Source organism: Bidens hawaiensis, unplaced genomic scaffold, assembly GCF_021521415.1.
Source record: "Bidens hawaiensis isolate Kalapana, Puna unplaced genomic scaffold, B.hawaiensis_p1.1 tig00014913_1, whole genome shotgun sequence".
In the NCBI taxonomy this organism is placed as follows: domain Eukaryota; kingdom Viridiplantae; phylum Streptophyta; class Magnoliopsida; order Asterales; family Asteraceae; genus Bidens; species Bidens hawaiensis.
In genome coordinates, this window is record NW_027492324.1 from 193,782 (window position 1) to 208,479 (window position 14,698).

At 35.9% G+C, this 14,698-nt stretch overlaps 1 pseudogene; it reads left to right on the plus strand.

Annotated features, from left to right (window-relative positions):
• The first annotated feature begins 5,686 nt into the window (after positions 1–5,686).
• LOC143548148 (serine acetyltransferase 1, chloroplastic pseudogene) lies at positions 5,687–6,931 on the plus strand (annotated as a pseudogene).
• The last annotated feature ends 7,767 nt before the right edge of the window (positions 6,932–14,698 follow it).

The window sequence follows — 14,698 nt, forward strand, 5'->3', positions numbered from 1 at the left end:
TACTGGCAGTGTCGAAGAGCACATATTGCGACCGGTAGTGACCGAAAAGAGCGGTAATTATTAATGGATTTTTTTTACATGGTCCTCCTTTGACTCGAGGAAAGATCATAGGCTCGTTTTTCCAGTCCTCATCTAAATACTCTCTTCTTTTTCCTCCAACCCGATATCCACCCTGAATCATGTGAACATTCAAATCCTTCACTTGCCTTTTGGCCAAAAGATCAAGTTTGCCATTTTTAACAGCTGCTTCAATTTCATTCTTGAGGGCCACGCATTCGTTTGTGTTATGTCCAATATCATTGTGATACGAGCAATGTTTTTGTTATCAAGGAATGACTTCCTCGGTATTGGCTGAGGTATCCGGAAGGTCAAATTCTCGGTAGTGAGAATTTCTGAGGGAGTCTTTGATAATGGAGTCCAGTTGTTGGAGGATCGGGCTGAAAAATTATGCTTGCTCTTATTGCCAATCAGGGATCTTGCATCGAATTGCTTTGGTGGTTCCGAAGTTGGCTGTAGTCTCGACCAAATTGTTCCCTTAGCTTGCCTATTTGGCCTCGGAGTTTGGAACTCGACCCTTGGTAATTGCTTTTGACTACTAGAACACAAAGTTTTTTCAGTTCTTGCAAATAAATTGGCTGCCTTCATGATTTCGTCCCAAGACTCGGGCATCCCGTATCTTCCTGTGAAAGTGAGGATCAAAGCGTCACTATGAACGTTCTTGCGGAATACTCCTCTCAACATATCCTCACTAACCCCACCGATGTTAAGGCTCTCGTTATTAAAACGAGTAATGAAGTCTTCGATAGACTCATTATTTCGCCTTCGCGAGTATGTTTCATTTGTTGGCTGAAATGCTGAGAAAATTTTGCTACAAAGTCATTCCAACTTTTAATCTGTCCGCCTGGTAACTTTTCAAACCATTCCCGCGCAGCTCCCGTGAATGTTAATGCGAACATGTGGCACCAATATGGAAGAGTCCAACCACTGACTCCTCCAACTGCCATAAATCTCAGCAAATGGTCGCTGGGATCTGTCATTCCATTATATGTTCCAACAGATGTTGGAATCTTTGCATTTATTAGAAATGGAGCTGTCGCGATGCTTGAAATAAACTTTGATTTCTCCGCAAAGGATTCTGGATGATATGGTTTAGAAAAATAGTGCTCGTCATTACTGTAATACTCCGCATGACGGAGAACTGGTCGCGGGTAACTAGCCCCTCCATATGAAGGGAGTCGGCTAGTCCCGCTGTAATAACTGCCCTCAGGACGATACGTTGAATCATGTCCGTCCAGCTCGTCCTCATAAGATGGTACCCGCATATCTATTTGAGGGCGAGGACGCAATCTTCACATCTTGCCCCAATTTTGCTCCATTGGCTGATTGTATTGAATGTGGCTTCCCCTTATGGGAGGAGAAACAGATCTCCTAGGAGAATCGTCATACGTCAGGGTACGAGCGTGAAAGCGCCTCGTTTCGCACCCTACGTTCATACTCAGCTTTCAAATTATCTTGTTGAATGCGAAGCCATTCGTCCGGAGACAAAAGTCCTTCGGATCTGGAGCTATGATGACGAGTTCTTCTCGGATTAGAATCACCAGAATCTTCTTCCAGGCCTAACCCCGAATGAGTTCGGTGGGCATCCCTCATAATTCGTTCCATGTCTCCCAGATTGGAACCTCCTGGGCTGTAACATGTCCCAGGTCATTAGGGGTAGGACCAGTTGGTGTAATGACATTTCCTGTGTCTACCGGAGTAGCACCTACTAGTGGAGTGAAATGTCCCGGAGCCGTCGAACCACCTAAGGTAAAACCTCCAGGGTTTACGGCATCGGTTCGTGCAGTAGGAGTCGTGATTCGAGCAAAAACAGATGTTGCTCCTTCACGTGTTTCTAGATTGAAATCACGTGAAGACTGCACATGGTTCCCCGTCGGCCCTTCAGGTAACTGATTCATATCGTAAAACGAACGGGAAAATTTCTTGCTGTTCTAACAAAAACACAGATGGCGCCAATGAAGAAACACGGATCTACTCCCCTTGACGGGTCCTAGATCCAATGAGTTCACATGGTAGGATACGGATAATGACCAATACGATATGAACACAATTCCCAAATTCCAGTGACGTGAACCTGCAAAACAGACACCGTGAGCTCGTTACGGGAAGGACAAGAGGGGGGTCTTCCCGTAACCACCCTCCAGCGTGAGAATAAGTACAATTCCGACGAAGATAAAGTACTTAAGTAAATAGTGAGAGTACAGTGAGAGTGAATGAATACCTCATGATGGTTGAGAGGGTATTTATGGCCGAAGAGTGTGGGAATATGATTGGGCCAGCTGTCCTTTTTAGAAGATGCTCTCGTAACCACCTGGACACGTGTCCTCATATGATAGGTTCAGTTATACGTTGCATGTGCATGTATAACAACCTGGACACGTGTCTTCACGGGATAGGGTGATAGACAACCCTGCCCATGTACATGGTTATAACAGCTCTGCCAGGTGTCCTTTATTCATTGGGCGAGAGATCACGTATTGCCCAAGAAAGCATCTTGATAAATCTTCTGAAAGGTAATTAGTTACTGACAGCTGTCCCGGGGTTTTACCTCTTGGTCATTTATGCGGACGAACATTTCGTTTTGCGGACGACTCTTGAGGATGCCAGGATACCTCCGCATGTGTCGTAAGGATGTTTCTTCCTTAGATGGTTAAGCGGATGATCCATATGTCCCGCGGGTGTTTCATGAAGGACCCTCAACTGACCCGCGGATAGTACTTAAGGGTATTTGGATCTTTTTAGTACCCTACCTCTATAAAATCCAAGTTAACCGAAACAAAATGCTTTGCAAATTCTTACAAACCTTTTACTCCGGTTTGAGTTTACCTAAAGTCAACCAAAACCGAACCGTGAATCCTAGATTGAATGAATTTGTTTATAAATATGGAAATGTATGGAAATGTATGTTCTTAAACAGGGGAATATCACGTGGAATATCCATAGAGATTAAGTTGCACCATTAGATGATTAATTGATTATCATTCAAACAATCATTCATGGCTTCATCTACATAATTGTCATTATCTTTAACTTATTATTAAAACTTTACGATAATAGTTATATTTATTTATTTATTTATTTATTTATTTAAAATAAAAAAGGAATAAAACAAATTTCGACCCAACTCATTTCAACATATAGTTTAATGTTACATACTTAAAAACCTTGGATAGTCTCGTTACCTAATTTTTGGCCCTCTAGTTGTACCGCCTTTAATTGATATTAAGCAATATGAATAAGTTATGTTTTTCTAAATATACTTATATTCGGATAGACGAGATATTTTTAGAACCAACTTCATATTGAAAAGTGTTAGAAACGTATAAAACATTTGTACATGGTCCATAGATGATTTAATCAAACAGTAAAGTAGATGGTTAGACAACCACATTATGTATCACACTTAATGTAAAAAGATACAAGTGCATATTATAGTGTTCTTACAATCCTCTACTTTTGATTCTTAGTTGAACGGCCATCTGTACTCAAATAATTATTGGAAAAAACATATTACAAGGATGTTTAATTCATAACCAAATTTGAAGTCAAGAGCTACGAGAAGCGTACAAATGTTACACATATTGTTATTAATGTGACATATAAGCAAATTTAAACATAGTGTTCAGTATTCGGTTTGAAACCAGTAAAACCAAAAAAAAACGAACCAAAACTGATTAAACAAAACCAAATTACAAATTCGATTTTAATTCGAAGCAAAATCAATAACTAGGTTTCTGACTCTCTGTCTTCAAAATTATGAATTCATTTCAGATCAAATGACCCGAATAACCCAAATATACGCTTAGCAAATAACTGTTATTTAAATTTTTATTTAGCCCAATTCATTTACAGTTTCAGTCGGTCTTACCTAGCCTAACACAATCAGTAATAAATAAAGCTAAAAACATACAAGAATAAAAGAGGTTATTCGAATTATCTAGGTTCCATTTTGAGCTACCTAAATTAAGTTTGGTTTTCATTTTCGTTTCAACTGAAAAAATCTTGAATACAAATAAACCAAACTGAATAACTCACAATCTGAACTGATAAAAATACCCCAAACATAAAAAGAAATGTTGGTGGCAACACTTTGATTCACTATTCATTTATCAAAGGCCAATTGATATGCCCTATTACTTTCCTAAAGTGTTCTGTCTGGGTTAAGCCAGATGTTTTTCGTTTTATGAATTTTCTCATGAGGTGGGCCACGTCTCCATACTCTATTCTTCGAGCGAAAAGTAATCTCTTTATATGCAAGAATGATCCCAAATGTCTGATTGTTTGCTGTTAAAAATACATTATTATTCATTTATACATCACCTAATAATGTATATGGTGTAACTTTATTTTCCTGCAGTTTTTATTTTTTGACTGCCCAAGCATTAATGATACAATCCCTATTAATTAATGCTACCATTAGATGTTTCCTCTCATATATTTTTGGTTTAACTTTTAACCATCCATCATTAATGATTCATAACATATTCATTTATTTTTTAACACTATTTGTGACTACCATCAATACTGATTGAGTTTTTATGAGATAAAATACCAATCGTCCATACTAATTTAATAATCTACGTCTAACTCACTCGAAAATAGGATCAAGGAAGAACCCGTCATTGTGGGTTTCCTCCTGGGTGGGCTGGGTTGAGCCAGGGGTTTTTCCCTGTTATGGGTTTCCTTCTAGGATGGACGGGTCATCACGTTTTGTTCTTCGAATCTAAAGATGATCAATTTGCAAAGATGATCTCAAATGTACAATAATGTGTTGTTAAAAGAACATTACTAATCATTTCTACATCACCTAAGGCCACCCGGGGCACCGTGTGAGGAAGGCCCATCACGCGTGATGGCTTCACCCCACACCGCCGCCGGTGGTTTATCACGCAAGTGATGGGTGGGTTGAGTGATGGTCATCTCGCAAGTGATGGATGTTTTCTAAGAAAAATGATCGTTGGGGGAAGGAGCCACACCACCATCACACCACACCACCACCCCTAGTAAAAATCCATCACATATGATGGATTTGGGTTGGTGATGTGGCACCATTTGATTGGGTGGGGTGTGTGATGAGAAATTTCATCACATCCACCCCTAATATCACCAAATGTTATGGCATGTGAAGGTGTGTGTTGGGGGTGGGTGGGTAGGGGGGGACTCACTTGCCCCATCAGTACCAAAATAAAATATTTTGATTAGCTATCCTCTCAAATCTCAATTACACTTGTTTTTTTCAGAATAAGTTAGTAAACCCCACTTTCTACTACTTGACAATAACATGTTGTTTATGTAACGTTTTAATTAACCAAACCATAACATATATTCTGAGGCATACACTAAACTTTATTTTCCTACTGTTTTTGACTTTTGACAGCCATGACATTAATAACACAATATTAACTAATGCTACTATATTAATGATAGTTATTATCTCATATATTTATCATTAATATTCTTCCTTTTTTATTTAAATCATTTAAAGTGAATTTTTCTAAAATGTGATGTTAACCATGAAAGTAATTTAAACAAATTAACGTTTTCTATTACTAGTTTTCTATAAAACACTACTTTCACATGCCGACAACCCCTCACCCCCACCACCACAACTTTACAAGTGGGTACAAATAAAATCATCTTTTATTTGTTCTAATTCTTAACTTTTTTCTAGTACTCCATGAAGACTAAAAAGGTGTCAATTTTGACTTCTGTCTTCAACCATCATCTCCATTCTCAATCACACAAAATTTTTGCTTCATCAAACCCACAAACACTTCTAATTCATTCACCCAAACAACACAATGAATCACCAACACCACAAGTTCTTGAACCCATCAAAACTACCAAATCCAACAATCTTTATCAAACTTCCTTCACACCCATCTCCAAGATTCACACAGAATCAACCCCTAAACATGAATCTTTTAATAATCTTGATGAAGATGATGATGTGTGGTTAACCATGAAAGATGAAGCAAGATCTAATCTTGACCAAGAACCCATATTATCAAACTACTATTTCACTTCAATCTTATCTCATAACACCATTGAAAGTGCTCTATCTCATATTCTATCCATAAAGCTATGTAACTCAAGCCTCCCAAGTGCCACCCTAGATGATCTTTTCATGGGGTTGCTCACAGGCGATCAAGAAATCATTAAAGCGGTTAAAGAAGATCTAAAAGCTGTTAAAGAAAGAGACCCAGCTTGTATTAGTTATGTTCACTGTTTCCTACACTTCAAGGGGTTTCTAGCTTGTCAGGCTTATAGGGTGGCCCACAAACTATGGAGACAAGACCGAAGAATCTTGGCTGTTTTGATCCAAAACCGCGTTTCCGAGGTTTTCGCTCTGGATATCCATCCAGGAGCGAAAATCGGAAGCGGGTTGTTGCTTGATCATGCAACGGGAGTTGTGATTGGGGAGACCGCGGTAGTGGGGGACAATGTGTCTATTTTGCATAATGTGACATTGGGTGGCACGGGAAAGAGTGGTGGGGACCGCCACCCGAAAGTGGGTGATGGGGTTTTAATAGGGGCGGGGACTTGTGTTTTGGGGAATGTTAGGATTGGTGAAGGGGCGAAGATTGGGGCGGGGTCGGTCGTGGTGAAGGATGTGCCGGCTAGAACTACTGCTGTTGGAAACCCGGCTAGGTTGCTTGGTGGGAAAGGTAATCCGGTTAAACATGACAAGATTCCTAGTCAAACTATGGATCATACATCGGATATTAAGTTTTATGATTATGTTGTTTGGAACCATTTATGGTTAAATCATATATGGTATGTTTTATTTTAGTGAGAGACGTTTTAAGGTTTAGGGGTTATGGTTTAGTGTGTATCTTTGTTTGATTGTTCTTTTCGTAAAATTAGTTTTATGTAATCCATGGTAGGTTGTCTTTTGAGTGTGCAAGTTTTTTTCATTCATTCATTTTTATTATTTGTTTTTATTAATCTTAATTATCATAATTTTTTGGTCGTTGTCGGTTCTAACTAATGAATTTGCTGATAACGATCCCATCTTTTATTATATTTTTACCAATGGTTTGCGATTAATAGATGTTGACGGCGTTGGTTGCATATCACCGGAACAATGCTTTTGACCGGAAAATTCACGTTTTTTGCCAGGAAACTCAACCTGAACACTAGCCAAACAACAACACCACCACCAACTGACTCACCACCAACCAAACACCACCACTTGATCACCACCAACCGATTCCAATGAAGTTTCTAGGGTTCCAACGACCTCAATAATTAGGGATTTTACTAGAAAAAGGTTTCTAAAAGTCTGATCTAACGCTACAAAGATTTTTTAAACGAAAATGTTGAGTTTCCAGAAAAAAAAATGTGAGTTTTCTGGCGGGCTGCAACTAACGGCATTAGCATTCTGTTAGTCGCAGACTACTGGAAACAAATGTTTATCAACCAATTTGTTAGTTGAGAACGACAACGACCAAAAGATGATAGTTGAGATTATTAAAAACCAATACACATTTTTTATCGTAATTTTTATATGACATCAACACAACATACATATAATTAGACTTTGGTTTGTCATGTCAAATATGTTTAGTAATCGTGCTTTGCACGGTTTAACCTGCATAAATTATATAGGTTATGCTCAAATTGACCTGTTATATTGTTTGATTAACATGCCCCGCCAACCCATTAATTATAATCAACTAAAACGGTTAACATGCTTACGACTTGATTTTACTCATTACAATTAGTCAACTATTTGAGTCGTTTATGGAAATGAGTAGAGTTGAGTCGAGGATTCAAGTGCCCTATACGAACCTGAAAAAAAGATGAATTATATAAACTGGTTTCTTTAAGCGACGATTAACATTATAACAATAAACAAAGCAAAATCATAATATAAGTTTTGAGGTCTTAATGTTATATATATAGGGCTCAATAAGTTTTTCGCTTTTACTTTCTTTAATATATGTATAGAGGAAGGTTCAAGAGATAACTCAAGAGCTAATTAAAAACTTGCGAAAACTTAAATTAAACATATATTTTTCGTCATTCTTATATGTTATTATTCTTTATTAAAATTAAAAATGAAAATAGAAAAAATGTCAATCATGATCTTACATACATGTAATATTGTTGTGTTACATATATGTAATATTATTGTATTATATGTATATAATAGTGTTAAATTACATGTATGTAGTACAATGATATTGTTATATTACATATAATATGTCAAATATCGCGATTGACTTTTTTTTAAGGAACATAACTTTATAATAAAAGAAATGAGAATTTTTTAAAAAAATATTATGTTTGGGTTGAGTTTTCGTAAGTTCTTTATATTAAGTTTTATTTTTAAGGAATAATTTTTCTCATGATTCTTAGAGTCACCAGAAAAAAAAAGTACCTAGACGGGTAGTCAACCTCGCCCTTGCATGGGTCCAACCCTGGAAATGAGTTAATTAAGTTGTGTCCGGGTAACTCATTTTTAAGTGTGTTTAGGTTAAAACTAATATCTTTGACACATATTAATATGAGTAATGTTTGGTTCCACGATACAATCTATAAACACGACATGATTGACGTCCTGTTAGGAGTGGGGTAGAATGAGAACTTTACAACTGGGGTTATAATATTTCTTTTACATTTTGTTTGTCTACTTTATTGATAATAATATATGGTAAGAAAATGAAATAAAAAGAAATACACTAGGCCGGGATTAAGACTCCTTGAGTGGGTGATGGTGCAAAGTCGAAGTGGATGTGACTAAATTCAAATCGATCAAAATAGTGCAGCCCGGCCTAGTTGCCTAATTTTGTGCCGGTTTGCTCATTTTAAATTATGTCTTTGTATGTAAATGAAAGAACAAAATCTGGTGTAGATCGATAGACTAGACGAGAACTAGACAGGTACCAAATTAGGCCAAATCAAGAATTGGTTTTACTATGTTATTCACATATGCATGTGTTCTTCGAAATTTTGTGGATATAATTTTTCTTTTAATGCACATTTCACTTAATTAGCAACTAATCAATTTAGTTATACATAAGATGAGATATTATGATTTAAATTATATGTCTCTCTATTTTGGTTATACTTTTAACTCCCTAGTTTACTTGGAACCCTATGTACGAGTATATATATGCATAAAAAAATACCAGGTTTAATAGCAGAAGTATTCAAACATATAGGTGAAGAAATCAAGAAATCCCTCATTTTTTATTCTAGCTTTCATGTAGGGCCGGCCCATTAACGATGTTGGGGAAGACAAGGGCTTAGAGTCCCAATTAAATAAAAATTTATACATACTACATATTTGTTTTTTTTTATTTTGCTTTTTTACCTATTGAATCTGTGGTTATTTCAATAATTTAAATATTCAATGTCATAATGGTTTAGCTATTTTGTCGATTGAAAATGGTTTGTTAGATTACGGTATTTTATTAATTATTTTGCATCTAATAAAGCTAACTTAATATAAAGCACAAAATATACAGAAACATAAAACAAATTAATCCCGGCAACTATAAACTTTCTAGTTTATTTTTGTTGATTACATGTGCGGTTAAAGGATGAGTGTTTATAACAATTACATGTAAAAAATGGCCTCAATTTTATTTATATATGTTTGATTTAAATGACACAAGCACATAATGTCATGTTATTAATCCCAAATTACAACTGTGTTACTCAAGAATAATACAATAACTAAAAACATCAAATCGAAATGAACAATAAACTCCAAACCATTAACGGAATGAGAGACATTTTCCAGAATAAGATGTGCGTTGATGATGATGTATTAAATCAGAATATCGGGTTGTGACTTCAGCCCATTAAGCTCCAGCCCATGAACATTGCTACAAGTCCATATCCTTCTTACTTGCATTCAAGCCCATTAGCTCTCATTAATAATCAAATAACTTTTTAAGTTCACATGCGAAATGTAAAAATGAAAAAAACAAACATATAGGCACAATCATACGTACAGATAGAAAGAACGATACTTCACATTTTCAACATTAAATTAGTTGTTTTGTTATTATTTCTTATTTAAAAAAAAGAAAGATATTTAACTACAAAATTTTAAGATAATTACAAACTTGTATCTACTTCAGACACTCGTGTAAGTTCTATCAATTTCAACATGTTAATTACTAGCATTGTTAACCGCGTGTTGCGGCGGTGTATTTTTTGTTTGGTTACAAATATCATTTAGGTTTAGTTATACTTATAGCTATTACATTTATATTTATATAAATCCAATCTAAAGATTTAGGTAAATCCGTTAACAAAAATTAATATTTTACCAACCTACTATACAATTAGGGTTCTATATAAATTTTGTTTGATGCGAAGTTGAAGATGACATGAGACTCAGAGCATCTACCAAAACTGTGAAATCAAAGAGGGTGTTATAACATCCTTGACGAATATCTTACAATCGATCAAGAGCAATTAATCGTCTATTTTGATCATCTAACAATCTTATTTATCCTACAACCAGTGGAAAACTAATTTTGTTGTAACCAAACTAATAGCATTCGCAACCGGCAGAAAATCACAATTAATCACAAATTATTTACTAAATCAGTTGCAGGCATGTGTCAGTTTTCTAATTAAAACTTATGTATAACATAAACAGTAGAAATTGGATCGCCAATACAACATAAAAAAAAATAGTTTGAAATGCATCTAACCCATATGATAAAAATAAGTGTGATGGGAGAATTAGTCAAATGCCCAGGCCATGATTTAACTTACGATGAACCATTCACAATAATAGATCAACTACAACAAATACACAAACCAAGCAACCAAGATATCATAAACGCAACACCCTATCATCAAATTGAAGCCTGAAAACGGTTAATAAAGGTGCGCAAGGCAGGAGAAGATTTGACAGCAAACGAATTCTTGTATATGGAATGGCGAAAACATCAGCGACATCTTCCTGTCGAAACGATCAATGGGTGGCCGGAAACCGTTATACGCCCTAACATTATTACTCATGTTGTTTTCTAAATGGACGGCGTCAACGTTTGCATTTGTTCACATTTGCATTTCTAAATGAAACATTGTTTCTCTTCATGAACTCCGATTCAAATTTGCATTTGTTCAAATTTTTATTTAAGAGTAGCACACAAATCCACAAACTTTCAAGGTAATCTGAACGCGGATCAATCATCCCTAATCATGCACGTACGTAGACGATGAAATCAAAGTGACGGTTAATAAATGTGTTTTAAGTGTAACCGTTGAAATCAAAGAGGGTGCTAAATCTTGCAATGGGACCACCGCTCTCCGTCCTAACCGGAAACTTCCAACGTATCTAGAACGATGCCGTTAATTTGTCTTCAATGCGATTCTAATCGTCACAGCCAGAGATTCAAATAATGTGTAAAAATGTAATCGGAAGGTTGTTATTTATAGCCTTCTTACCGGGAAGTTGTGTCTTTTTCTAAACGACACGTCTGTTTGGAAAAGTGTTGTGCCATTGGATTATACATGCATATGAATCTCAAAGGGCACGTCGTTTAGAATAGAAGACGGTTAGATTAGAATTAAAATTCAAACTTTATAATTAAATATGTTTTAAAAAAAAGGTTGGAAAATAAGTGTGCAATGAATTCTAAATGCAGTAGATAGAATTATATGTGCAACCGTCAAAACAAAACATTCAAATTCGTACAACATAACAATTATGACAATACCATATATTTTAAGCAATTAATAAAAACCCGAGAAGAAACAAAATAAAACAACAAAAAGAAGACAAACACTCGTTAAGTAGCCAACCATCTTAAACTAAATCATTATTTTCCTTAAATAATTCCAAAAAAATCCAGACACATCGACCAACTCCCTTTATAGGTTATATTTTCTGGGTAATCTTTCTGGATAAATCAAAGTATTTAAAAATTCAAATAAATCATTTTTCAAGTTGTGGTGGACTGGTGGGCGCTAAGCCGCTAACCCCATGAGACAGCGTTCATTCATTATGAAATTTGGCTCCTCTTAAGGCCCTTCTAAGGCCATGAGGTATACTCTAACCCATCTTAATTCCACATAAGCTCCACATCACTCATTTTTTTCTCTTTCACTCTACGTCATTCAAAGGAAATGGTTTAACCCCCATTTAACACATAATTAATATAACAAATCAATTATTAATTAATACATAATTAATGCATATTGTTCCTTTTAACCCGTTAAAAGTGTTACGAACCTCGTTCGTTAATCAAATGGTCCAAAGAAAATAGACGGAAACCAGAATAGAATTCATAGATTTTTGGGAGAGACTTTGATTTATCAAATCATAATATTTCATTCATAATCATTTAACAAAGCAATAATGCATTTATATAGGCTTACAAACATGTAGAAGTAAACGTGAACATGTCTAACTAATGAAATCATGGACCCATTACTCTTCCTAGTTTAATGCTAAAAATAAGGAAATGTGGAGATGATGGATTCGTGGAAGTTTGGCACATAACATTCCCACGCGCTTCAAAACGTTCTTGTCCTCAAGAACGGTACGAGTTTGCCATGGTGGTCGCCATTCGAGTCGGACAACCACATGCGGAGCGGTAGCAACGAGTCGCCATGGTGGGTGCCATTCAATTTTGTTCTTAGCAACTTTTCCAATGTTTGTATCATGGAGCTCTACTTCAAAAAGCAAGTTCATGATCACAAGTGTTTGGCAATTTCCTGGTATACATAGGAACATAGGAACCGTGGAATACAAACGCTAATGGAACTTTTTCGCCATCAGGTTCTTGTATCTTGAGTTGAGAGAATGGGCTTGGTTGATGACATTGTTTTATTTGACCGGAAGTTGATAGTACTGTTGCGTCGGAAGTGGTTGACGGAACACATGGTGCTGGTGCGGAGACAGGTGGAGGCGCGGTAGCAGAAACGGTTGGTGGAGGTGACAGGTTGTGGCTGGCTTCAAGCGTGGTTCGGATCGATCGGAGCGCGATGAACACAACTTGAAATTGGTACTCGAGTCTCGCAAATGATTCATTCACCCATTGACGGAACTCGGTTTCGGATAGAGTTTGAGCAGCCATAAGTCCGGGGGGATCAATACAGCTCTGATACCACTGTTACGAACCTCGTTCGTTAATCAAATGGTCCAAAGAAAATAGACGGAAACCATAATAGAATTCATAGATTTTTGGGAGAGACTTTGATTTATCAAATCTTAATATTTCATTCATAATCATTTAACAAAGCAATAATGCCTTTATATAGGCTTACAAACATGTAGAAGTAAACGTGAACATGTCTAACTAATGAAATCATGGACCCATTACTCTTCCTAGTTTAATGCTAAAAATAAGGAAATGTGGAGATGATGGATTCGTGGAAGTTTGGCACATAACAAAAAGCATAACCCATGAACCATTTTAACACGCTTAACACAAGTGATGAGTGGTTTAATTCATCTTTAAAGTGTCATGTCACTTTAACCTACGTATGGGTTAGAGTATACCTCATGGCCTAATATTAGCAAATAATCAGCAATGATTTTTGTAATTAAATTATATTTATTGTTTCCTAGTTTAACTCCTAGAATCATGGAGCAATTGTTGTAAACTCTATTATTTATTCTAGTGAAATGCTCAACCATGTAAGCGGTTGATTATTACCAATTTTATATGGTATCAGAGCAAGGTTGATGCAAATGATGATTGCAAAAGACGATGCAAATGTAAACTCGTTAGTTAGGTTCATATGTTTATGTTACCTGATTGGGAACTCGGCGTTAGTACCAACTTACGTTGCATCATGCTTATGGTAGTAGACAGTAATTTAGAGTATATTCACACGTCTTCTACCATCCTTTACTTTTTACTACATAAGAGAATAAGTATGTATTACTACGGTTTTTTAGTTTTATTAATGTATTTCATTATAGACAGCTAAAATGTCAAAATGGCCTCGTTTATACTTGCCTAAATACTAGAGGTTGTTTTGGCTTCTTGTCCCTAATTGAGGTTCCACGTTGTCTGTATTCTACACTAAATCTAGTGTGCGGTCTAATATATACATTGTTGTGAAAAATAAGAATGTGATTGTACTTGTGTGAGATTCTTTAATAAGCAAAGTTGATTTTCATGATTCTTTGTACGTATGCTAGTGGCAATTACTGTTATAAAACTCAAAGAAAACATGAAACCTTTTAAATGATGGTTCTTTCATGTCTTTTGAGGGGAAGTCCTCTTAACTGCTACATATTTTTATAACAAGACTCTTTCTTATATATGTGTTATTAAGTAGATCTTTAGTTTCCGATCTTCTCTTCGACATTTAAGAAATTCTAATTGTTTATGCCTCAGCACAACCTATGTAAGCAAATTCAACTAGTAATGTGAATGATGGTTTTTGATTAGGTATTCAAATGTAAAAGGAGTTAACATGCTGGAGCATTGATTAGAAACAAGTTAATTTTTTTAAGAGAAGTAAAACTTTCTACAAATGTGTATCCGTGTAAACTTTTTATAACTTTATTATACTTACTAGGGGTATGTATATCTTTTTGTGGTGTGGTGTAGTATATATGAGAGGTAGAAGAATATAGTGTAAGAGGATGCTAGAATATGGGGTGTGTGCATCAATTTACTTCCCTTTTTACTGTGTCATGTCAGCGTCA